This window comes from Grammomys surdaster, unplaced genomic scaffold (assembly GCF_004785775.1).
Source record: "Grammomys surdaster isolate TR1022 unplaced genomic scaffold, NIH_TR_1.0 150, whole genome shotgun sequence".
Taxonomy (NCBI): domain Eukaryota; kingdom Metazoa; phylum Chordata; class Mammalia; order Rodentia; family Muridae; genus Grammomys; species Grammomys surdaster.
In genome coordinates, this window is record NW_021604608.1 from 20532840 (window position 1) to 20556417 (window position 23578).

General features: G+C 44.0%; 1 protein-coding gene across 14 annotated transcripts in view; it reads right to left on the reverse strand.

Annotated features, from left to right (window-relative positions):
* Apbb2 (amyloid beta precursor protein binding family B member 2) overlaps positions 1 to 23578 on the reverse strand; it is a 333919-nt gene that overhangs the window by 242138 nt on the left and 68203 nt on the right. For all 14 annotated transcript variants that reach the window (XM_028765368.1, XM_028765366.1, XM_028765361.1 and 11 more), the window contains exon 2: positions 17633 to 17788. The gene's annotated coding sequence lies outside the window, so the exon portion shown is untranslated. The remainder of the gene's footprint in view (positions 1 to 17632; positions 17789 to 23578) is intronic.

Below are 23578 nucleotides of genomic sequence, written 5' to 3' on the forward strand. Positions count from 1 at the left end.
GTTTTAGATTTCTCCCTCACCCGCAGTGTTTTTCCTTCTGTGCCCGCCATGAAAGGCACTGTGTTTCAAAGAGAGAAGTGTAACTCTACCGTCGGTAACACATATGCTCTGAATTAATCAGGAATGAAAGTGGGCTATGTCGCCCTATCTAAACCCAGCTTGTATATTCAATGAACAGCGTGTTCTAGATTCCAACAGAAACAATGGGGGGGGGGATCCTCTAATTTTAGTGAATGAATGGATCCTCTGCCAGAGTTAGAAAAGTCATCATAGAATATCCAAAGGGACTCAGATGTGTTTGTGTGCACCCTCCTTCATGGGTGTACCCCTTCTTTGGGCATAGTGAAGAGTGTCTCGGGGTGCAGGAGGCTGTGTTAAAGAATTCCCCAGTTGCTATGGGTAAAGTCCCTGATAAAGGCAACTTAAGGGGATGAGGAGTTATTTGACAGAGGTCATCATGGCAGGGAAGCCATGGTACTGGCCCTTGAGGTGGCCGATCACAGTGTCCCCAACTGGGAAGCAGAAAATGAAGACTGGTCATGCTCAGCCAGCTTTTTTCTTTTCAAATATTTTTTATCCTTTGGTATTTCTCCTCCTTTTCTTCCTCCTCCTCCTCCTCCTCCTCTTCTTCCTCCTCTTCTTCCTCCTCCTCTTCCTCTTTTCTATGTATATAGGTGCTTCACGTGTGTGTGTATACATCTACATACCATGTGTATGCCTAGAGTGCTTGAGGAGTCAAGAAAAGCTGGAATTATAGACGATTGTGAGCTGCCATGTAGGTGCTGGGAATCGAACCCAGTTCCTCTGGCAGAGCAGCCTGTACTCTTAAATGCTGAGCCATCTCTATAGCTCTTTTGGTAATTTCATACACACATACAATTTATTTACATCAAATCCACCTCGATCCCTGCTTCCAACTCATCCCGAAACCCTCAATCCTCCTTCCAACTTCATGATCTCTTTAAAAAAAAAAAAACAAAAAAAACATTGAGTTCAATTAGTGAAGTAAGAAGATGCACGGGTAGAGTTTCAATCACTGGAGTAAGGGGGTAGGGGTGAGCAACCTACCAGGGGCCACACTCCTGAAGAAAAAAAAACACTGGCTCCCAGTGTCCACCAGCTACTTCCTTCCTTCCTTCCTTCCTTCCTTCCTTCCTTCCTTTCTTTCTTTCTTTCTTTCTTTCTTTCTTTTTTTCTTTTCCTTCCTTTCTATGCAGTCCAGGACCCAAGCCCAGTGAATGCGGCCACCCTCTATTTTAAAGTAGGTCTTCCCATCTCAATTCATCTAGTCTGGAAAACACTCACAAGCATGTCAAGAGACTAACCTAATCTAAATTATCCTTCACAAGTATGCTTGGAGCCTTGGGTCCTAGTTAATTCCAGATCCTGTCCAGCTGAGAACACTATCACAGCAGGAGAGGGCAGGTGACAGAGAAGGAACCCAGATAATAACCACGAGATGCCTTCTAAGGTGGAGCATTCCACTTGCCCCTCTGCTCTTCCACACTGTTCGATGTTCAGAGAAGCTGAGCCATCTAACAGGAGGCTCTCTCTCCTCTGGCTCCCTGTTTGGTTCTCTGGGACAACCCAAAGGAAGAAGAATGGATCCTTTCCTGCAGGTTCCCTAGGTCCTGTCAAGTGAACTCTCTATACACAGAGCTCTGTCTCCCACCAATGCCCCTGCCTCACCCACCAGGTTCAAGAACAGGGAGAACTTGGCTGCTACTAGCCCAAGACAGGTATTGTACTTTGGAGTCCCCCTGCCATGTCATGCTCTGCCAGAGGAACTGGGTTCAATTCCCAGCACCTACATGGCAGCTCACAATCGTCTGTAATTCTGGCTCTTCTTGACTCCTCAAGCACTAGACGTACACATGGTATGTAGATGTACACACACGTGAAGCACCTACGGATGTGACATGTTTCTTGAGCATCCTTGGATGGATACAGAGAAAACGAAGACTTTTGAACGCTCACCTGACAATATACTACCCTGTAATTACTATTCTCTTAACCCCACTTTTTTTTTTTTTTTTTTTTTTTTGGTTTTTCGAGACAGGGTTTCTCTGTGTAGCCCTGGCTGTCCTGGAACTCACAGGGTAGTACATACAGGCTGGCCTCGAACTCAGAAATCCGCCTGCCTCTGCCTCCCAAGTGCTGGGATTAAAGGCGTGCGCCACCACGGCCCGGCTTTAACCCCACTTTTATGACAAGTACATCAATGCATCAAAGACTAACTCAGAGTATTTCTTGATAGTTTAAAGCTAACTCTTGGTCTGGAGCACTGATGCAGGAGGGGCGGGTTAATCCACAGAATATCATCTGCGGAAAAAACACACACCAAGAGAATATTTCTTACTTGGTCCTTAAGTCATATCAAGTCAACTCTCTGCTCAAACTCTCCTCTCCATATAATATACAAACACACACACACAGACACACACGCACACACGCACACACACACACACAAAGTCACTGGGCTGATTTGATGCAGGAATATCAAAAGTTCTGAGCAGCTAGGGCTCCACAGCAAGGCCATGACTCAAACGAAAACCCTTCAGTACCCTGGGGTGTGGTCCTCCGCTGCCCTGAAACCCTTCTCCAGCCCACCTTGTACTTGTGCCTGGAGTTCACTTTCCTTCCTGTTTCTGTTTCACACATGCATTTCATGCCCCCGGGGGAGCTTCCAGGGGTCTCAAAAAAAAAATAGCCAAGCTGTCTCCACCCAGAAGGCCTTGGCCCCGGACAGTCCCTATATAACACCTACTCCCGGTTCCTCCACCATGGATTTCAGCTCACCTACAGCAGCTCCTGTGCACAACACACCACAGCAGCTGCCCAGGGCCCCAGCTTGCTCCCTGTCCCCGTGTCTCTATGCTTATGACCTCACTCTGCTACGTTTGCTTGTGTGATCTGGCTCCCCTCATGAAAGCGTATGGTGCAAGATAGAGGGGCCGTGTCTGTCAAGATCCGTTCCCACTGTCTAGAAGAGTAGCCGAGGGAGGCAGCATTCATTTGGTAATTTACTGATGAAATGAACGAGTTGTCTAGGAAAATAATAAAAAGAACTGCTCATCTGTTTTCTTAATGCTTGCATGTGTGTTTCTTACGGCCAAGACACTCTGGAGTCATCTTTCAGAGATGCTATAAAGGCATTATTTACATTTAAGAATTGGTTCATGGATTGATTGATCCACCATCTCTCCACACTGTACATCGGGACCAGAAGAGGGCACAGTAAAAAGTCACATTAAATAAAAACAACTGTTTACACCAAGCTATCAAAGAAGTCCTGTAACCTGCTAAATGGTAAACACCTTAGATTTCGAGGACTACACAACTATCTGTCATAATTTCTATCTCTGGCTCTACCCAGGATGCACCACGCACAATATAAAGTGCATGAGCACAGTGGGGTTCCAGTAAACTATACACATACAGCCACTGAAATACTCCCTCCTGTCATTTCAGTTGTCAGGAAAGCACCCATTCAACGATGGAAAACCAGATTGCTTTTGTAGCATCACCTCTGCATCTGAGACAAGCCGGACCTGGCGGTGTGCAAGCTAGTTTGCTGAACTCTGGTTCAAGTCACTCTAAGGACGGCTCTGGGAGAGGTAAAATGTTTTTCTGGCATGTGCAAAGCTCTGGGTTTGGACTTTAACACTGAGGAAACACACTGACTTTTTCCTCCCTTAAAGTAAACCACATCTGGTCCTTGAATCTCTCGGCTTCCCCTACAACTGAGTACACATGGAATCACAGCATTTGTTGGGGGACAATCGGCCTAGAAAACTGTTTATCTGGGAACATGAGCGTTGGTAGCTCATCTGGATAACACTGTCTGTCCACGCTGGGTTTTGATGGTCTTCTCTCACAAGATTTCTTAACTGCTTTCTCCTCAACCAGGTAGCTTCATCATTTATCCTAGTGATAAACCCTTAGTCCTCCTTCCTCTATCAGTAATGGGAGGGAAGTGGGGGCGCAATGGCTCAGCGGTTAAAATCCTTACTGCATAAGCTTTATGGCCGATGTTTGATAGCTGTGGCCCACACAGAGACAGAAGGAGTAATCAACTCCACGAAGAACATGTGCACGACATACACATATGCACAAACATACATCAACATACACAGAGAGAGACAGAGAGAGAGAGAGAGAGAGAGAGAGAGAGAGAGAGAGAGAGAGAAAGAGAGAGAGAGAGAATCAAATACGAACTATAGAGAGAGAATCAAATACGAACTATAACAAAATCTGGGAGACAGAGAAAGAGAGGGAGGGAGAGATGGAGAGAGAGAGAGAGAACTGACAGGAGGTGGGCAAAGCTTCCCAGACTTTATACCAAGGGAAAGTGTAGTATAATGTTTTATAATACAGACAACAATGTGTTGCTTTCATGACCTTTCCAACTCTCCCGAGCGTGCCCTCTTCTGTGGGCCCCAGAACAAGAACTATTTTTGACTACAGGTGCTGCAGGAATTCAAGGTCATCTATTCCCCGTGAGCCATAAGATGAACTGGACAGACCAGGCTGCACAAAGGCGCAGCCAAAATATGATCTTTCATAACTTGAAGCCGGTGATTCGAAATTTCACTGTGTGACAATGACAGCCTCATTCTCCTTACGTAACAGCGATATGTGAAAATACAGAGTCGGAAGCCACATTCCTTGTGGTAGTGATCTCACTTGGAACACAGTAGGTACTAACATCAGATACGTGTACTGGACCTTGGAAACACAGTAGTGAAAAAGAATACCTTACCCTGGGTTTTAAATATCCAGATGCTGGGTGTCCCGGCAGTGGGAAGTAGAAAGAATTATACTACTACCTCTCATCGTCTTGCAGACTCTACTTACCCTACCCAGCTGAAAACCCAGATTTGGAAACAAATCTGATGGAATGTGAAATGAATTTTTTTTTAATTTATTTGAAAGACCTCTCAAGTGTTCTCCTTCTTTGAAAACTTTCCACGTAAATCAAACCCAAATCAACAGGCCAGAGGGAGCCATCAATCCCTCTATGACAGATTCACTGTGCAAACCAAAGATTCCATTAAGCTTGCACAGATGCCAGGCTGCCACGGACAGTCTCCTGAGAAGACAGACTTGGCCTCCAACCTTGGCTTCTCCTGCACACAGTCCAATTCGTGCCAAAGTCAGCCAGCCATCCTGAAAGCTGCCCTGGCAGGATACTCAGCCACTCTGCTGAGCTTAGGCCTACAAGATTGAGAGCAAGCTGAGGCTCCCCATCAGAGAAAGCTGGAGGATAAACACTTGAGCTTCATCTTGGCCTCTGATAGAGTTTCTGAGGGAAATGGAAATGCTGGCATACAGCTTCAAGGGGGAAAAAATGACGATCAGAAATGGAGAATAAAGCCACAGAACTAGAGCTGCCTGTTAATCTTGCACATGCTCGAATGCACCTGGCCTTCTGGAGAGCCGAGAACCCCATCGGAGAACAGCAGTGTGGCTCCCAAGAGCTGTGGTGCTAGAGGAGCTTTAAGTTTCCTGCTGTCACAAAATGCCACTGTGCAGAGTGGGAGAGTGTCGAAAACAACAGAAATGTATTTTTCTCACACTCTGGAGACCAGAGGTCAAAGGTCAAAGGTTGATTTCCCCTAAGGCCTCTCTCCAGTGTGTGCATGGTTGCTGATTCCGTATGTTTTCACCTCATCTTCCCAATATCACGCCCACACTCAATCTCCTCTTGCTGTCAGACATCTGTCATGGAGGGACAGAGCCCACCTCAACAGCCCTTAACTCCAGTTGAACTGCCTCTTCAAAGGCCCTGCCTCCAAATAGGCTTCCACTGTGATGCAGGATTTCAACATATGAATTCTGAGGGGGCAAGACACAGCCTATGATGTCGTGAGAACCATTGCATGGCACAACCATGCTTCCAGCCATACTGACCAGAGCCACAAGGGCTACTGGCTACTGAGACACAATATACCCATCACAACTGTCACTTCTATGAAAATGCACCACTGTTGAGTTACAAAAAAAAGGATAGGATATATATGACAATGTCCCAACATGGCTCCAGCTGTGAGTAATGAAGATAAATGTGGCTTTCACTATCCTAGTGAAACAATTCATGTAAAACGTACTCTGTCCATCGTGAGGTCTCAGGGAAAAGGGAGTAACACCTAAAAGAACGCTGAATGCTAGTTCACAGACAGTCTGAGACGATCCCACACACGGGACTACCAGGAATTCACCTGACATCAGTGGACGCCTGCCTTGACATGTAGATATCGTGTTTACTTCCTGTATGAGTTTATTCTGGGTTACATGTTCCCAGCATAACACCAAGTTCAACAAATGATACTATCAGAGATAAAACCAAGACTATGGCCTGTGCTATGTTTTGAATATAAAATGTCTGCCAAAGGGTCCTATGATTGAACACTCGGTCCCCAGCTGCTGGCACTATTTGGAGAGTTACGAATCCTTCAGTGGGTAGAGCCTTGCTGAAGGAAGTACATCATGGGGGGCGGGGCTTTAGGTTTTATAGCCAAGTTCCTTTCTGTTCTCCCCCCACCCACCCCCGCACCATTTCCTGGTGGCTGTTACATCATGGCAGGTCAGCCTAATGCTCCTGTCAATATAGCTTCCCCTCTGCAGTGGTCTGAACGACAATGGCCTCTATAGGCCCATGTGTTTTAATACTTCGGTCCCTAGTTGGTGAAATTGTTTGGGAAGGATTAGGGGGTATAGGCCTAATAACTATATGTAGTAACTAATAAGTCTATAAGATGGCTTACTCTCAAGTTTGAACAACTAGATAAATCAAAATGGTAAACCAAATTTATTTTCAAAAAGCCTTAACTCTCAGGTTAAGATTTCTAAAAGCTTATCATTTCAGCTCTGTCCTCAAGCCTATGCTACTTGGGGATCCCATAGACATCTGTTGAGAGTGTCCCCAAGCAGCGCTGAAGACAAAATTGTTCCCTTCCACTAACTGATGCGCTAGCCTTACAGTACACAAACCTGTACATTAAAATCAATGTCAAAGTGTTAGGGCTAAGATGGAGAAGCTGAGAACACTGAAGGGCTGGTAGCTGGGTATGAACAGCCGAGCTGACCAGATGAAAGCAAGGATGGAGTGTGTGACTGTAGCTCCAGGGCTCAGACCCAAAGCACTAAAAGGCTACACTCCCTCCTGCTCAGGCCACAGAGATGGGGGAGGAGTTCCGGAGACCAGTCACTGCTTAGGGCCAGGAGGGCCTGGATGCTCCAACACCCATCTCATAAATATTCATGAAACTCCTTTAAAATCCACAATGCAGAAACCACTAAGGTGCTCTTGGCCTAGGACAGCCCACTCCAGTCCCTCTTTGGAGGGTCTCGCTTAGCTTTATTAACTAAACTGCGGCCTTGCTAAGTACATTTCTACTTAAGCGTCCATCTCTTTATTGAACGAACCCCTCTGAGAAGACAAGAAGGGTTCAAATACACACACACACACACACACACACACACACACACTCTACCACTTCCTCTGATAGTCTATAAATGTACTCTCTATTCTCCTGGTTAGTGTGCTTGTATCTTCAGCCTATAGCCTGAAGACAAAGCATGTGAGGTAGCATTTCATATCTTTTACTCTCCTTCTCGTCCCTCCAGGAACTTTTGGCATTCCCCAGCCTCTTCCCCGTGTCTTTCCTGATACAGACTCATAACCATCATTCATTTACTCACAGATCTCCGCAGTGAACTAGAGAAGCCTCTCGACACTCTACATCCACACCGCCCACCAAACCCTTCCAGCCCTATCCCTCCAGCACCTCCCTGGTCTTCCTAAACTCTACTCCTACCTTTCCTCCTCTAACTCCACATCCTCATCAGAGAATGAACACACAGGCTGAAGAAAGGCCAACTCACCTTTGCAACCTAGCACCCAGCATAGTACCTGGTGCACACACAGAAGGAACGGAATAGAGACAGGAACTCCAACCCCTGTGTGCAGCACTCAAGGCCCCTCAGTCTGCCCCTCCTTTCCATTGTGCCCTTACCTTAAGTCACCCTCTACTCCCTACACCCTTCTGACTACAGGGATGGCTCACCCGCACTTAGCCTGGGGCACATTCCCTCTCCAACCCTTCCTTCACGTGGCTCCTCCCTTCTAAATATATCATCGTGTGTGTGTGTGTGTGTGTGTGTGTGTGTGTGTGTGTGTGTACACGCACGCCTTGGAAAGTCCCTATCAGCTGTCTAGACCCAGCTCAGAAAGGAAAACCTCTTATTCCTTTACTGTATTTGCAAGCTTTGAGTGCCCAGTATGAAGTCAATTTCCTTGGCTTCCCTGGCTGAGGGAGGTGCGGCTGTTTTTCTCCCCTTCAGATTTTCAGTGTCCAACACTCAGTAGACCTCAAGTGCCACTTGAAAGCCTCTTATTCCACCCTTCCATAAATATTTGTTTAGCACTGACAAGTACCATTCCAGGTGGCAGGAAATATCAGCAGGCAAAAACAAAGAAAAACAAACAAAAAAAATCCTGCCTTTTAGAGCACTTATAAATTTATATTTGCATACATTCTAGGGAAATATATATATATATGTGTGTGTGTGTGTGTGTGTGTGTGTGTGTGTGTCTATCATATATATGCATATACACACACACACACACACACACACATATATATTCCCTTGTGGTAAATTCCACAAGGGAAAAAAAAGATAAGAGGAATAGGGACTGAGCATCCGTCAGAGAAGTCTGCAGTTTTCAGTACATCACTCAAAGCAGGGTTTGACATGAATAAATGTTCAAGCATGAGAGGAAGTGACCATGTAAGATATCAAGAAAAGAGAATACAGGCAGAAGAAACAGCCAGCACAAGGGCCCTGAGGAGAAATACGGCCAGTGAGCCCAAAGGGCACCATGGATAGAGTGGTTAGCAGGGAAGAAGACCATAACAGACAAAGTTAGAGGTCAAGAGTCACAGATATCTGGAGCCCCCCCCCCCCCAGGCCATTACAAGAACTTCATCTTCTACTCTGAGGAGGGAGAAGAATTAAATGTCACACATGCCCTGAATGTTGATGAGGTCATTCTATTGAGAACAGACACAGAGAGAGGGATCAAATCAGAGCTGTCAGCTTGGAGGTCACTGCCATCGGCCTGGTGGCAGTGTGGATGGCTGTGCTGGCCTGGACTTAGCACTCTCCATCTTTAGTCCAGTCCTCTCCCTTCACACGAGAACACAGCAGCAGCACCTCTGGCAGGCTGCTGCCATCACGACACCAATGGCTCAGGGTGGCTCTCGATCCTGCACAAACCTTTTCTAAAACCTCCATCTGGGGCTAGTTTCCTGGCTTCCCCGTTATCTATCTCAGATGGTTTTCCTTTACCAGCCTCAGCCTTCTGTCAGTTCTGTCAGTAACCCTTTTCCTTAAGATCCTCCAGGCCCTTCAAAGCTCACTGCACATGTGGTCCACTATCCTCACATCCACTATTAAGTTTCCATATTCAAATGAGGACAAACATCATGCCAAAGAGAAACAAATACAGCATTTCCAGAGACGCTCACTAAGGGGAGAGTCGGGCAATGGCTGCCACAAGGGTTCAAGGGATTCATCTCCTTTGACCTGTGTTCTTCATCTAGGGATTTTAATTAAGAAAAAAAAAATGCAAAATCTGGATGCAGCAGTCATTTAGAATCTAAGTGGCTTTCTCTGGGCATCAGTCAATACTTGGGAGTCCCAGCAGGCAGGCCTTTCTCGGCAAACAGCTCTGCTGCTTTCCAATAGGAACGACCTCCCAGAGCCAAGCAGGCTCTGCAGCCTGGAGAGCAAACAGAGCTCAAGCCCAGCTGCCCCGACAGCAAACAGAGCAGAATGCACCTTCTACACACCAGGAGCTCTCTGGCCTTCAGTCCTTTTAACTAAATACCTTTTTCTTCTTCGTGTTTCTCAGCTCCAGAGGGTAAGTGGGTGGGTGGCTTCTGTGCCTGGTGCTAAGGATCAATCACAGACCTCTTGCATGGCAGAGAGGCAGGCAAACATTCTACTCCCAGTTACATCCCTGGTCCTCAGTGTTCTAACTAGCAGGCTTTCAAGGCAATGTTTACTCACTTAACACATACTTTCCCCCTCTACACACACACACACACACACACACACTCACTCACCCACTTCCTCTGTACTTAGAAGAAAGACTGAATAGGAACACTAGGGGAAAACATTGTCAGAAGGAGGGAACAGGGGAGGTTAGAAGAGAGGGAGGGAGATAAGGAGATAGGGAAAGGAGAGGAGGGGAGGGGAGGGGAGGGAAGAGGGGGTAGCCAAGACTAGAAAATCCAAACAATACAGAAAATGAGAAAGAGAGAAACATCCTAGAGTACTAAAGGGTGAAAAACTCACATTTCAGGCATTGTTATGTCTTAAGGGGGATGGAGGTTCATAGCACATGAATTCACAAAACCTTTTTTCATTATATGTGTGGATTTGTATCTCAGATCTTTGTGACCCGCCACCCAAGCAGGACCACCTCATTCCTTACAAACATGCTACAGTACACCTTACACAAATACCTCGGCACCAAGTCTCGCAAACCTGTTGGTGACACAGCTGCTGATCGTGGGGTTTAGAATTAGTTCAATGTCACATCAGTCCCCTTTCTGTATCACACTGCCCTGCTTTGTCTCCAACTGCATCATAAAACTGATAGACAAGCCACAGCCCTCAAAGGCACGCTGGTTACAGACAGATTCCATGAACCTGGCCCCTCCCCGGTGCTTCCTGCAGTCATCGGCTGGTTATCACAGCTCTCTGAAGGGTCCCAAGCTGCTTGGCTCTCACATCAGTAGTTTCTACTCCAAGGCAGACACAAAACAGGAAGAGGGGAGGGGATAGATTGCCATCTACTGTATACTTCACTAACAATACTACCATCAGAAAGCAACTAGAAACGCAACACACAGACCGCAGTCTCATACTATCAGAGAAAGATCTCGGCTCCTGCCATTGTCAAATTCTAGGCAACAACCGCAGCAGCCAACACAAAGAAAGCTGAGGCTCCCAGAGAAGGTGCGCCGGCCAGTAAGTGTGTTGGGCGGCCAGGAATAGGCTTTCCTTGTCTAAGCTGCGACTTGGGAGTATCCAATTCCCCATGACAACCGTGACACCTCTGGCAACTCCCAGCAGGTTGATGGAACGCAGGGCTGGGCCACACACGTCAGCCAGGAAACACGGGGAGACTCATAAGCATGTTCTGTATTTTATTTCCACCTCTACGGGTGAGATGAGGCATCTCACAGGTAAAACTGTTTGAAACCCCACCCACTGACCCCCTTGACACTTCCCACTATTTCAGCAAAAATAACAAAAGGCCATTTTCCCCAGATTTAGCCTTCATAAATGTTTAGCACTGGCTCTGGGAATTCCTAAGTATCCGATTCAGCTATTACTTTGGTCGAGCTGCTAGACCTCACTAAGTTATCATTTTAAGGAAATGAGAGAAGTACAGTGATGCTTAGAGTTTGCTGTGTGCTACCCACTTTGTAGGGTGCCATTATTTATACGGATATGTCATGGAGTTTGAAAGGAAAAAAAGATCTGGTCTCAGTTATTGTTTCGTGAGAGAGTGAGAATGAGAGTGAAAGGGACAGATGAACTTAGAGAAATCAGTTCTCTCCTTACACCATATGAGACCTTGGGGACTGAGCTCAGACCGTCAGGCTTGGCAGTGGGGATCTTTACGTGCCAAGCCACTTGGTCAGCTCTGGATTCAAATGAGTAGATACAAGATTTGAACAAAATCACTTGGTATCTCTAATTTCTGGTAATATTATCTCCTTATAGGACAGTTTTAAAGAACAAAACTAAGAAGTGCTTCAGTACTTAGCTTACAGGGCGTGCTCAAGGGAAGGTTACACGCATGTGCACACCATAGAAGGGCTGGTACTCTGGCTGGCTGTCACTAAAGGATGCTTCCTTCAGTTTCCAGCTGGACCTCCCTCAGCAGCTTTCTCCACAGCACATCTTACCACATTCCTCTGGAATCTATCAGAATTCCATTTTAATAAGTAGATCTATCTCGGCATCCCTTATCTCTCCTGAGCAAACGCCTGCTGAAGATCAGTGGCCATTTCCAGTCCTCTCTGAGAATTAGGAATGGAGAACCAAAATCCTGTGGTTGGCATTTTATTTCTGAGAGAAATCTTGGTAAAGTCACTAACTATTGTCCAACTTCCCTAATCACCCAGACACTTGAACCAGACCCCAGAAGAAGAGGCGCAGCAGTAACAAACTCTACAAAAGGAAAGCGTCCTCAAGAAAGTTTAACTTATGAAGTCGATATGGAATAACTTACTGGGACACAAAATTTTGTCCTCAGATGGGCGTCAGCTGCATGACAGTTATAAGAAAAAACATTTTTTTTCATTCTCAAAAGGGGCTGAGGAGGCAAATTGCACAGAACAGTTTCATAATGCAAGCTACCATGGTGCTGATGCTCATTTTTTAAAATCAATTACTTATTTAGATACTGCCCGTGTAGAAACATTCAACAGACTACCTTTGCTTATGAATGAAACTGGGAATCGATACTTCTTTGAGCACATAATTAATTTGTAAATCTCCATTTTGAATAGTTACCGTGTGAGAATATAGATCTTACTGGAACAGTATTCTCAGACTAAATCTTTAATTCATCTCAGATCAGTACAGGACCCAGAAAGCACTACTTGTTCTTATATCCGTAACTGCATTAAAATACATAAGCACTGATGACACATCATTCACATATGGTATCTGTCATGGCTTTTAAAGGAAACCCGTATTTTGGGTTATTTAACATAAAAACTATAAAGATAAGTGAAATATCAAAGATATAATATTCCAAGCTCTCTCAGCGTACTTACCAAATGTGGTCTCTAGGAATAAAAAGCACCTCACTCTTAATTCTTATGTGGGCTCAGGGAATGGGAAAATACTGCCCAGATTTTGTGTTTATCGTTAAATGATTACAGTCTAGAAGCTTCACAAATGTAACTGTACTGTAACTTCAACGGATCAATCTTTCTGGACCCCTAACTTTACTGTCCTTTCTCCCTTACCCCCCCCAAAAAATACCAAGAGCAAGTAAGAGATTATGCTCACTGCCTATATTTTTTTTTCAGCTCCAAAAGAGGATTAAGGTAGAAGTCACAGAAAGTTTGATGTTTCATTCAAAGAGAAAATAGGCAACAAATTCATTATCATCTTCATGAAAAGCAAAGCATTGCTCAGACTTAAAAGAAGACAGGACTGGGACCATAGCTCTGTGACAGAGCTAAGCTCAGCCCATGGAGAGAGCAGGGCTGGATACTCAGTGCCAAAAGTGAAGACAGTAAGACACAGTAACAGATACATCTAGAAGATGTGCCTAGAGTGGCTCTGCATTGTCTTCCACCATCAGAGAACTATTCAAAGACACTAGTATTTAAAAAAAAAAAAAAAAAAAAGGAAGAAAAAATGTAGACAGAAGGTCTCTGGGAAAACGGATGATTTTTTTTATTTTCTAATAGAAATGGGCCACAAGGAAAGTCTAGTTCTCAAATCTTTTTCACAGAAAGACTGCACTGCAAAAAGTACAGGCCCTAAGGAGAAGCACACAACCCAAACAGCCCAAGCACAGAAGGAAGCTGTACATCTATGAGTAATTGATTTGCTAAACTGTATCATGACAGGCAAAGGATGAAAGAGTTCTCTCAGCAAATGGTGCTAGAATATAAATGCAAGAAATAAAATAAAGGTAGTTTGGAACTTCCAGCATAAATAATCTCAAATAGATCAAAGACTGAGATGTAAGGCCTAAAAGAATAAAAGTTCTTTAAAAAAAATAGCGACAAGAATATCTGTGAACTTTGATTAAAGCAAAGAGTTTTATATATTATATATTAGCACACGCCTGCAACGCTGTCATCTGGAGGCAGAGGCAGGAATACCACAAGTTTGTGGCTAGCTTGGACTACGTACCAAATCTCATGGTAGCCTCTGCTACAAAGGGAGATTCAGAGACAGAAATGGAAGGAGGTGGAGAGAGAAAGAAAAAAAAAAAAAACATAAACTGAACTCCATTACCATCAAAATTTTCTAGCCATTAAGGATATCATCAGTAAAAACATCACACGTACAGTTTCCTATATTGATGTAATTTAAAATTAATTGAAATTTACATGACATCACTGCAAGGCATTGTATTGGTTAGTTTGATGACAATTCAACACAAGCTAGAGGTCATCAAAAAAGAGGGAGCCTCGATTAAGAAACTGACTTCATAAGAAATCACATCTTACATTGCTGTAAGTACGCTTGAGGGCTTTGTCTTAATTAGCGATGGATGGGGAAGGGCTCAGCCCATTGTGGGTGGTGCCCTCCCTGGGCTGGAGGTCTGGGGATTGAGGCAGACTGAGCAAACAATGAGGAGCAAGCCAGTAAGCAGCACCCATCCATGGCCTCAGCATCGGCTCTTACCTCCAGGTTCTTCCCCAGTTTGAGTTCAGTCACAAACGCTGATATGGAAGCAGAAGACAAAAATACCCTTTGCTCCCCACGTTGCTTTTAGTCACAGTATTTCATCACAAGAATAGTAACCCTAACTAGGACAGACATAGAAGAGAGACTCCGTCAAGAAAATTAATGAAGGCAGTCGGTGATTGGGTGCTGGAGAGACTGGATACAAATCTTATATCAAAACTATACACATAGAGAGGAGAAAGAAACACAACCCAATATAAAAGTAGGCGAAGTAATTGAATAATCATTTCCCTAAAGAAAGTATAGAAGTGGATGCAGACATACAACTAGACGTGATACAGTCTTTAAAAGAGAAAAAAAGAAACAGAAAAAAGAAAATCACATACCCTATTAAACACTGTCAGTACTTAAAAACAAGCTTAACATAGTTGTCATAAACAGGGTCATTATACAAAATCAACTGTGCTTTTATCTATTACTAACATATAATCTGAAAATGAAATTTTTAAAAGTTCTCTCTGTAAAGGCATGCAAAAGAACAGCAACACAAATCTCTTGGGAAAAAAAACTTAACACAAAAGTGAGAGAGCTGAGCCCCAAAAACAACTCGCTGCTCAAAGACACCAAAGACCTAAAATCATGGAAAAGCACTCCATGTACAACCAATGCTCTTAACACTGTGATAGCATCAATGTGATCACAATCAAAAGACTGGTTCAACATTCAAAACGCAATTAACAGTAAAGAAAAATCACAGCTCAGCTACTTTTCCTACACACCCCAAAAATGATAACACCCACAGAGGACTGGGCTCTCAAACATCAATTAGCAATTAAGAAAATGTCCCCACAGCCACACCCACAGCCACACCACAGCCACACCCACAGCCAATATGATGGAGACAATTACTCAGCTGAGGTTCCCTTCCCCTAGATGTCTCTAGTTTGTGTCAAGTTGACAAAAACTAACCAGTACAATACCATCTATGTTAAGATATATTATCATATACAAACCACACAAAAAGACAAAACAAATAAGAATATACAACACAAAGAGTGAACTTAATATAAATCTCAGACTTTAATAAACTATATCAATACTAGGAAACGTGCCAAACTAATACAAGACATAAATAATAATAGAGGAAGACAGTGACAGGTATATGGAAACTATATTTTCTGCACGATTCCTTTAAGGTCTGAACATATCCCCTGAAGAAGTCTACTAAATTTAAAATAAGTAAGTAATGTTAATTATTTAAAAAAAAATCAAATAATGAAAATAAAGTCTAATGTTCGGAAGAGTGGGGAAGGGGCAGCTTCAAACATCACTGATGTTCTTGGACTGACTGGGACGGAAGCCAGATGAGGGTTTGCTGAGAGCAGCAGCCCTCCCGGGCTGTTCAACTCTGGGCAGCTTCCTGACAACCCCTCATTTGGCTGTTCCCCAGCCATTGTATTTACAGTAAATAAGACACCACTACCAGCATAAGGAATTATCTTCCTTATCAGCAATTTGCTCTAAGTATAGGCTCTGGGAAGCCTTCCTTTTAGACTCAAAAAGCAAGTAATTGAGTTAAATAGATTTTTAACTGTTCTTGAAACCTAAATCCCATTTCTCCTTTACCAGCCCTCTCTGCCAGTCCCTCCACCACCCAGCAGAACTGAGTTCCATCCCTGCTTCCATGCAGCCCGTCCTACATCTAGAGAGGCAATCCTTCCACGGTGCACACTAGCTCTGCACTGGCCTGGGCTCTACACTTCCACCCTGTGAACACGGACACTACCCCACAGCCATTTTACTTTGAGACCTCACAGGCCAGAAGTCACTATCATCAGGGTGTCTGAGATGCAATGGTCACCTGACCCACTAGCTAATCTGTCTGTAAAGTGAAGCAGAAGATGTTGCTTTGGGGCTGATTCAGGGATGAAAGTTCTGCATGCAAGCACATAGGCACATGCGTGTCTGTTTATGTGAATGTTAGAATCTGTACATGTCTATGTGTGCCTTTTCATGTGATATATACATGTGCGTCTGTATGTATATATGTGTGCTTATATGTGTATATATGTACATGAGTGTACAGGTATGCTTATATGTGTATATATGTACATATGTGTGGCTATGCATACATGTATATCTGGGAAGCCTCATATATATATTTCTGTGTACATATATGCCCATATACATGCATGTATATGTGTGTATGTTCACGTGTCCCTCCTTCCCCAACTTCGGTCCCTCCCCAAATCTCTCTGCTCTTATTCCTCCTAGTCAACTTCTAGCTCATGAAGTTCCCTCCAGAAGCTGCAGCTCAGCAACCTCACAAAAGGAAAAGGCTCTTCTCAACAGATCTCAGTGACAGCCCTGAGGCCTCCAAATACTAACCACTGTGACTATGACTGGACAGGCTTATGTCACAACCCAGAGTGACTCAGTGAGTCCTCTTCTCCAGAGGCTAGAAGTGAGGGGAGGGGAACTGCCCAGGGGAATTCTGGGTGACTTATCAAGAATGCAAATTTAGCAAGGCCAGTCCATGCTCTCCGACAGTCCATACTGAGTGCCCCGCCACTGACAGCTGCCTGCGGTAACTGTCCCCGTACGCACGCTTCCGCAGAACGGATTCTCTACATTCTTTCATTCTCTTGCTACACAGAGCTATTGTTACACGCTTATTTACACACCTATTGTGGAGGCACTTCCTTTCTATATGAGCATCTTAATAATGTCAAATGTACGTGTCGTTGAAAATGAATGGGTCAGTAGCTTTTGTTTGCGGGGTGGGGGTGGGGGTGGAAACCCAAGCATTACGATTTTGTCAAACAAAGTGTGAACAGCCAAGAACCCCAAGAGACACGAGCCACTCATCCAAGTGTGAACCTAGATGCTCCGTGCCTCAGGGAGGATGCAGCTCTCTCTCTACAAAGCCAGGACTACCGAGGCTGCCGCGGGTGGAGATGAGAGAGGACAAAGGGGACAAAGGACAGAAAAGGAAAGAAAGCAACATACTGCACTGAGAAAGCCCTCAGAAAACCTCACTGGCGTGAATCTGGGAATCTCTCAAATAACTGGCCGTGACCATTTAGGATTGGCTCAAAAGCACTTACAGAATGAACAAAACCACACCCCCAAGCGATCCACTTTCTCCAGCAACCTCCTTAACACCAACCTGGACGCACTTAAGTCAGCGTCGGAATCAACTTCTCACAAGAGCTTTCTTTTATGGATTTTCCATCCGGCAAAGGTTTCTATTCCAGAGCTGGGCAGATCCGACCACAGCATGCTTGGCTAGAGAGCACAGCAGCTCCCCCACAGATACTGCAACCTGGAGGGACAAAGGCAAAAAGCCATTAGTAGGTCTGATATTCACATTCGTGTGAGTTTGCCCCCCCCCATCTATCTATCTCCAATATAACTCAACAACAACTTCCAAAGTGTTAAAAGTATTAATGAACACAAACAGTTCTTATAGGTACCCTAAGCACAAGCTGGGCCTACTGAAAACGGTCTCTGACTGGTGACGCCCTCTGTCCGTGGAAATTTTTAAAGCCTGATATTTTAATTAACCACGGAAAACACAAGCTACAACTTAAGTTTCATGAACACACTGATCTGCCCCATGGAAAACCACAGGAATGTTCTGGCAGGGCCTGGGACACAGAGGCCTGGAGTCATTCCCCTTAGGAACTGAAACAGAAAATTAACTTGTTCAATATGTTTCAAGAAACAAAATGAAACCCAGACCTAATCTCAATCAAACACGAAAAACATTTCAGAACTTCAAAGGATACCACGAAGACTCCAAAGCAGACACCATAAAGAAAGCTTGGTGTGGTTTAATAATCAGAATGTATTTGCAATGTGAATAGGGCCACAATTTTATAGGGCTGAATAACAAAGGGGACACTTATTAATCATCTTTTGTTCCTTAATAGGGAAAATTATTGTGCAAAACCAATCCTCGGTAATAAGCCAAAAGTATTTTCAAATGTGCTGCATCCATAAGTATTATCAAATGTATACTGTATCCGTATTATCAAATGCATGTCTCCATAAAAACAACCCATTAATTACCTTACCACTACACTACCACACTTCGGCTTGAGTGATAAAAGACACACAGACAACCGGTGTTAAAATGTCTAATGCTCACTAATACTGAGGCTGGCAATTTCAGCTCCAAAAAAAAAAAAAAAAAAAAAAAAAAAAAGCAAATGGAACAAGCAGTTCTTGAGCAGTAAGAGATAAGAAACTGAGAAGTCTTCATGTGTGAGTAGTAATTATACTAGTGGCCATGATAACATGTATACATTCTGAATACCGAAATCCCATGCAAGGAGGGACAGAACCAGTGCTATTTTCAGAGATCAGTCTACATACAATTCCTTTTGGTAAGTCAAAATGGTATCCATCCACCCATCACAAATGTGCCAAAAATAGTCTCATACTAATCTCTACCTTCACTTGAAACCTCACCAAAGCATGCAATGTAGCAAATCATAGAAGCATGGATTCTCCTATGGAATACTTACTCTAAAGACATCAAGGCATGAATAAAAGCATTTCTAGAATATACATGTATTTCCCTTTTGATATATTCTAGTTTTATACAATTAACACATGTGGTTTCAACAATTCAAGTTCTTAAATGGAGTATGAAAATGTAGAACAATGCCGGGCGGTGGTGGCGCACGCCTTTAATCCCAGCACGTGGGAGGCAGAAGCAGGTGGATTTCTGAGTTAGAGGCCAGCCTGGTCTACAGAGTGAGTTCCAGGACAGCCAGGGCTACACAGAGAAAAACCCTGTCTCGAAAAACCAAAAAAAAAAAAAGAAAGAAAGAAAAGTAAAAAAAGAAAGCATAGAACAAGAATGGGATACCTGCCCTTTATCAGCCTTCGCTGTAGATTTCCTTTTATCTGAAAAGTCAGAGCTAATAAATGAAGCCTAAACTCGGTACAGCCTGGCCATCCCTGATGCAAAATTTAAAAATATTCTAAAACCTGAAATGCTTCCAATGCCAACATAGAACCTTAAGTGGAAAATTCCATACTATGAAACCTTGTTTCACATAAAAAATTCTCCAAGATACTACATAAATTTACCTTCAGGGTACGTGTATATGGTACCATGAAACAGAGGTAAATTTTTGTTTACACTTGGATTCTATCCTCAAGATATCATATTATATAAATACCTCAAAATTAGAAAAAAAAAAAGATAGACATTTGAAATACTCCTGGGTCCCAAGAGGTCCAATGAAAAGGCATTGCTGTGTAGCGTTTCACTTAGAAATTGAACACCCCGGTGTCCAGGAACACTTCAGAACTGACAAACAGAACTTTCCTAGAAATGCATTTTCTTATTTTAATCCACAAAGTTAGCACAGATAGAAAATCCTATCCAAATGTCACTCTCACTAGTGTGATTCACGACCATCCTTTAATTAACAGGACCTCCCAGGAAGATTTAACTGCTTCATAGTACCAAGGCCTTTAGCTTCTCTAGATGCTCTAAGCATCCCAAGAAACAGAGCACTGTGGTAGAATCTTCACCCCGGGGGCGTTGATGATGTCACTCACGCCAGACAGCGTTAAACGCTTTTCTTCTGCCAAACACCAAGGAAGCAGGCGTCTGAGTCCAGCTCACTTGCCTCAACTCTGACCCTGCACACCGCTCCTCCAACTGCTGAGACATCTCAGCGTGCACTCTCAGAAGAAACACATGTATGAGTAAACACATGTTAAATTTGTAACAGTAAAATCAGAATAGACAGGAACGGATTCCACTGAAACCAAAATGCAAGCAGAAAGACAAAAGAGGACTCAACTCCAGGCTTTAAAAGCCATAGCTCTGCCTACAAAGCTCTCACAGAAGGGACAATGCTTATACTGTGCAGTGGTAGCAGGTGTCCTCAACAGAAACTGCCTGTCAGGAGGAGAGCTTTCTGGTCCTAGTGCTGGCTTCGTTAATAACAGCATAATCCCTCCAGTTCAAAGCAAGTTTTTCAACAGGATAAAACTATGCCTGTGGCATGTCACCTTCGAGAGAGACAGGGAAGACACATGCTCACCTGTTTTAAAAATAAGCAATTTACTTGGTGTGGTGGCACACACCTTTAGTCCCAGAGCTCTAGAGGAGGAGGCAAGTGGATTTCTGTGAGTTTGTGGCTAGCCTGGTCTACAAAGCAAGTTCCAGGACAGCCAGACTTCTGTTACACAGAGAAACCCTGTCTCAAAAGAATAAAAAACAAACAAACAAACAAAAAAAGATTAAGTGATTTTGATAACAAGTCTTAGGCTTATACCTCTAAAATCTTCTAAATCTTAAGGAAAAGACATTAGCACTTTGGAAAAAAATGAAGGAAACAAGACACTATAAACAAAAATAAACAAAATGATCTGTGTGACCTCAGAGAACAAGTAGCTTTTTCTTTCTTTCAGAATTATTTCTTCGAAACAAAACCACCTCTGCTTCTGCTAAACTGTCCGCTTACAAGGTCCATCCATGTGCATCAGATGCCCAAGATTCTCACCAAGAATGATTAGCTTGAAGGGCAAAGGGAGAGACAGCAATAGCGCTCCCTGGAAGGCCTTTAATGAGGCCTTCCCAGCGTCCTACCCCTACTGCGTCATGGGATAACAAAGGCCTCAGCTGTGTTCGAGCAGCACCAGGGATGATGTCCCACTCTATCCCAGCTGGAGAAGAGCACAATGGCTCTGAATGGCACTGGATGAAAAAGAAAGGGAAGAAAGCTTGCTTTATACCCCAAACCGCTCTTAACATCCCCACCATGCATCGTCATGGCTGCCCTTAGAACACAGCAGAGGCCATGAGCTGTTTCTGTCAACGTCCCAGCTCTAATACAAAGCCCAATGTCCACACAAGCAAAAGGGCTGAGATTCTTGCTGATGTTTTCCAAAGACACCAGAGCTGTGTGATCACCAGAACTGTGTGACGAGTTATGATGATCTGGTAATGCCTTACGGTCATTTGTCAGACGATGTCATTGTTCAAATTTAGCAGCCTGGTTAGAACTCTGACATACCAAACTGGACAGAAACTTGGTGAGGTTACCAAATTATGTCTCTCAGTAGACGACTAAATAAAACTGAGAGTGACATGAGATAAGGTGCCTTGAACGTCCAGTGTCTTGGCTGTGTGCTGTTAGGGTTTGGCCTGCAGCTACATGGCTCTGACAAAAGGTACACCCAGGAATCCCTACCCTTTGAGGACCTGACTGTTTGGCCAGCATTTTTCCTCTCGCTCGTCTAATATCTCATGGAAGATTTCTGCTTCCTGGGCGAGATTCCAGAAATGTCAGCAGAGCTCATTCAGCACTGCTTAAATTTCTATCTCCCAATGACCAGGAACGCAAGACAAGGAAAAAAAAAAAAAAAGCTGGAGAATGGTCCTCTCAGGGCCATGAGCGTCTTGATTTGAAGAACTCGGATTGTAGGCTTGAGTGATGATGCCTCACTTGCTGAGCATGTCTGGGACCTGAACTCAGATTCCCAGCATCCATGAAAAGGCTCATCTATGACCACTGTGATGGGGATGGGGGGTGGGAGGGAGCCGGAGGTGGGGGAGATGGGGACAAAGACAGGAGGAATGCCACCAGCCTAGCTCCAGGTTCAGGTAGAGAATGATACAGCAGGATACTCAACCTCCTTCTTTGGCCTCCACACATGTAAGTAGAGTACCTAAGCATGTGCACATACAAAACACACACCCACAATAAATAAATTATAAGGAACTAGGATAACTTGGGTTATTGGTACTGATTGATTTACATTTCAAATGGAAGAAATACAAATACAAGTTGTTTGAAAGGAGTGCTAGTTAAAATCCCTACCCCCACTGTGATGAAGTGTTATCATAGGTTCCTACCACAGGTAACCCAGAAGACTACTGTAAATGATCCACACTGGCACCCAGAAGAGTATGTGATTGGTGACGACGGCGTGCTGTTTGGAAGACAGTTTATGTAGTAACTCTCTCTGTGGTGGTCTGAAATAAAGAAGGTCTCAACTGGAGACGGCAGAGGGAAATTTCTGTTAACCACTGTTCAGGAGCTATTTGGGAAAGAGTACAGGAGTCAACAGACTTAGAGCCTGTAGCTTTAGCTCTGCTACTTATGACCCAAGACCTTTCGAGAGAACTAACTTGGTTAACCTTTGGTTTCATGTTCATCAAACCAGGGTGATGCTATCAGCCAGGTTCTTAAAGGCACCAATTATTGGAGCCAATTAGGAAGGCATTGTAGAAACTGCAAAGCACCATGTCAATCAACGAATAGTTACTAAGAAGCTACAATGCTGCCAGAGACGGCACTGTGGAGACAACCCCAAGCAAAAGACATACAGCTTCCTCTAAGACAGAGTATAACCTTCTAGGAAACAGGAGTTTATTTGTGCAATAGTGTTACAGCTGATACAGAGTAACTAACTGCTTTCTGATTAAACCTGAGGACCATAGAGAAACCATGCCTAGTACTGTAAAGCGAGTCAAAAAACTCACAGCTAGGAAAGTCACAGGCCCTGGTGGTTACCTTACAACTGCTTAGCTAACTTGGTACAGTATCTAAATAGTTATCCTTACCCTATAGACAGAGGCTGTTCTCAGCTTCTCTCTGCAAGTGACTGGAGACTAGCTGCTCAAGGGGCTGAGAATATGTGACAACTGAATGTTCAGCTATACACAGGACTTTTCTACCATCCCCTTTAACGAAGGCTCAGGAAACGTAGTAAAAGGAGGTTGGAAAGAATCTAAGAGCCAGAAGAAGAAGAGAAAGATGCAAAATGCTACCTTCTGGGCTTGGCACAGCCATCGCAATCACAAACTCACAGCCACTGTTGTTACATGCACTGGGCCAGCCCAGACTGGTCCTGTCAACAATCAGTCATAGACTGGGCGTGGAGCTTAAAGGGCTCTACCCCTTACTGTGAACTACTGGCTACTGAAGTCACTGTCTTCAGTTGTGTGAACCTACCAGGTTCCAGTAAATACTCTCAAATCTATGGTCACACTGATGGCCCTGGTAACACTCAGGTCACAAATGAAAATGAGACAGATATAAATGTGGCTACAGGCAATATCTACTCAGCTACCAGATAA